This window comes from Capricornis sumatraensis, chromosome 20 (assembly GCF_032405125.1).
Source record: "Capricornis sumatraensis isolate serow.1 chromosome 20, serow.2, whole genome shotgun sequence".
Lineage (NCBI taxonomy): Eukaryota > Metazoa > Chordata > Mammalia > Artiodactyla > Bovidae > Capricornis > Capricornis sumatraensis.
Genome location: NC_091088.1, coordinates 50,440,231 through 50,443,999, shown reverse-complemented (window position 1 = coordinate 50,443,999; position 3,769 = coordinate 50,440,231). Strand labels below are relative to the sequence as shown.

General features: G+C 47.2%; 1 pseudogene; it reads right to left on the bottom strand.

The window, feature by feature from the left end:
• Window positions 1-1,848: 1,848 nt before the first annotated feature.
• Window positions 1,849-2,685, bottom strand: LOC138096777 (beclin-1 pseudogene; annotated as a pseudogene).
• Window positions 2,686-3,769: the final 1,084 nt, after the last annotated feature.

Sequence of the window (3,769 nt, the reverse complement as noted above, 5' to 3'; positions counted from 1 at the left end):
TGAGGTGTCTCTCTTATCTGATTAATAGCTTTCTAACGACATAAAACACCTTGCTAAAAACTAGCAAGGGGGCACTTTCTGTCCCCTTCTGATGTCTATGTCAGAAGCTTTCCCTAGCTCTATATTTTAATAAAACTTTGCTACACAAAAAGCTCCAAGTTGTCAAGCCAGATATGGCACCCCACTCCACTACTCTTGCCTGGAAAATCCCACGGATGGAGGAGCCTGGAAGACTGCAGTCCATGGGGTCACTGAGGGTCAGACACGACTGTGCCACTTCACTTTCACTTTCATGCATTGGAGAAGGAAATGGCAACCCACTCCAGAATTCTTGCTTGGAGAATCCCAGGGACGGGGGAGCCTGGTGGACTGCCGTTTATGGAGTCGCACAGAATCGGACACGACTGAAGTGACTCAGCAGCAGCAGCAGTCAAGCCTTGTCTCAGACCCTGGGATGAAATCCTCTCCTCCAGAGGTCACGAATCCTGACGAAACTCACGGCTCACAGCAGCAACCTTTCACTAGGAAACAGATCCACTGCCGCACGTTCTTTCCTTCAAATTGAACATGTTTTCTAGCTTCACTGTACATATGTCTTGATATAAAATATTTAAAAGGAGAAGAAAAGGAAAGGGCTCTAGGTCTAGGGAGCATCTTTAGGGTGGGGACAGCATGAACAAGCTTTCAAGCCATGCTCCCTATGACCCTGGTAAGGGTGGCCAGGGCTGCTGCAGGCCAATGAGTTTCCACTGGAGGAGGAGGAACTGAGCCCACACTTCCTCCTGATGAAGGCTAGGGGAGGGTCATACCCAGCCCTGAGCAGAGTGGGAAGGGAGACAACTGGAAAAGGCAAGGAGGCTCAGAGCAGCACTGTGGGGTGAGATGAGGCCCAGAAGCAGAAAAAGGAGGGGGAAAAGACTCAAAATGGCCACATGACTCAGGGTGGGAAATAGTAACCAACACCATTTCCTATCGCTAACACAGAGCAGAGTGGCCATTCGGTACTAGAACCTAGTACCAAGAGAGACATGTTACAGTACAAACTTTCAATCACATCACATGGTGATGAGACAAAGCTTATATGTTGTCATTTTCTCACGTTACCCAACTGTGTAGCTTACACATTTCATCATCTCAGTGGAGATAAAAATTTCTATTTCGTATTTTGAGTACAGGAAGTTGAGAGAGATAAAATCCAGTGAAAACACACTAATCTCAATTCAACTGAGGCTTTAAAAAAAAATACAAGCAAACTTAAACTGGACACTTTGAAGATAACAGTTTGAAAAGGAAGGCATGGGGTTACGAGCCAAAATTATGACATGGGCTGGTCACTATACATGGCCTGTTGTAATTCTGGAAACTATCAATGGATATTTTACAGCAAGAGTGGCTTTTCCTGTGTTTTTTCTTCTTTTTGTACTGTAAACATGTGCTGTTTGATATGACATGAATTTATTTTTTGACCTGAATTTAATGTACAACTTTTTTTTGCAAACAAAACAAAAAATTTACATCTTTAAAGCAAGTATCTTCATAAGGAAAAAAATGAGTTCATTTATTATGAAACTGTGAGGATACCCAAGCAAGGCCCTACTTAACATTCAACAATATGAACTTGAGAGTTTCCGTCCACCGTTCCTCAGAGCTGAACTGGGTTGGACAGAATTGGAGCCACCACTGCCTCCTCTGTCTTCCATCTTTCCCTCTCACATCCAGCCTGTAAGGAAGTCCTCTTTCTCAGCCTCTTCTGCAAACTGCTGCACACAACCCAGGAAACCTACTGTTCCAGATAAAACACAGACCCCAGACCAGTGTATCAGCAGCTCCTTACATTTGTCTGAGACTTCAGACTCCACAGGGAACATGCCAAAACCTCTAAAACTTCAAACCCATCCTATTGGCCAGGGCATTGGTAGCAACACCATCCAGCTCCCAGCAGGATTCAGCTTGTTTCATTCCCCAGGAATATAAGGCATCTGGTTTTCTACACCCTTCAGCTCATCATCGCCTTCCAGCTGTCATTGTTTAAGTTCAGTGTGTTCCCTCTGATACTGAGCTTCCCCTGGTCTAGTCTCAGCCTCAGCCTGGACACACTCAAGATATCCTGCCACTATCTTGAAGTTCTTTTCTTTCAGCTCCTAATCAGCCTCTCCTCCCTCAAAGCCAGTTCCTTTAGCTCCATGTGTAGCTGTTCACCATCATCTTCATTCACTTGCTCTGAGATCTCCAGAGTTTGCAGCTCTATCACTTGTCTTCAGGGAGATTCAGCTGAGTGTCCACCTGGCCTAAAACAGAGTCTGTGCCTCGCTTACCCACTGATGATCCACAACTGTATGCCCTGACAGGAAGTCAGAAAGCCTCCAGTGATTTTACTTTTTAGCTAATGTTCTCCCTGGGGTTGTGTCAGACACCTCCCAATTAGAGTGAAGCTGTTGGCACTTTCCACAGACATCAACCAGGCTGGGGGATGAATGTGTGAGACACATCCTGATGGGGGTTGATAAATGGTTCCTCTCCTGAGTTAGTCCCTCCCTACTTCTCTCCTGGTTTGACCTGGGCTGGGGGTAGTGATGGAGCAGTAGATTCCTGGATGGTGACACAGTCCAGTTTCAGGGGCTGGCTACAGTGCTGACACACAAAGCTGGCCTGCATGGTGCCACTGAGCATCTCTAACTGTTCCATCCCTCAGGATCTGGAGCAAGACCTCCAGAACCACTCAGTCTTCAGTTACTTCCTGGTCTGCAGCCAACAGTTATGCACTTTTCAGTTCAGTTCAGTTCAGTCGCTCAGTCATGTCCAACTCTTTGCGATGAATCACAGCACGCCAGGCCTCCCTGTCCATCACCAACTCCCGGAGTTTACCCAAACTCATGTCCATTGAGTCGGTGATGCCATCCAGCCATCTCATCCTCTGTCATCCCCTTTTCCTCCAGCCCCCAATCACTCCCAGCATCAGGGTCTTTTCCAATGAGTCAACTCTTCGCATGAGGTGGCCAAAGTACTGGAGTTTCAGCTTCAGCATCAGTCCTTCCAATGAACACCCAGGACTGATCTCCTTTAGGATGGACTGGTTGGATCTCCTTGCAGTCCAAGGGACTCTCAAGAGTCTTCTCCAACACCATAGTTCAAAAGCATCAATTCTTCAGCACTCAGCTTTCTTCACAGTCCAACTCTCACATCCATACATGACCACTGGAAAAACCATAGCCTTGACTATATGGACCTTTGTTGGCAAAGTAATGTCTCTGCTTTTTAATATGCTATGCATTTTTACTGAGTATTTATTACTCACCTGTCAGCATCCTGAGTGCTTTACAAGTATTGGCCCTTAACCAACATTCACCAGCACGTTAGGAGGTGGATGCTGGGCTCCTAGTGGACACAGCTGTGACCAGTGCAGTTACAGACCCTGCCCCCATGTGGACCAGGGTCTGGTGGGGAAGATAACCCTGGGAATGCCCACATGGAGTGTACATGCTTTTAAGAGATGTGAGCAGGGAGCCTCAAACAGGCCTCAGCATCCTATAAGAACTCACCCTGACCCAACTCCTCCCACTGCTGCACCTCCACCCCATATACCTGGGGGAGCTGGCTGCCTTTTTCCTTCCCTTTCTTCATCTCTAGGAGCTCAGATCTATGTCACCCCCACTGCAGCTCTGAAACACCTTTGTTCAAGGTCTGAACACCTTCAGCAGCCTCCTGTCCTCCTCTCCCTGCCCTTTTCCCCCCTGGCTTCTCTGATGCCACCACCTTCAACCACCCCTTC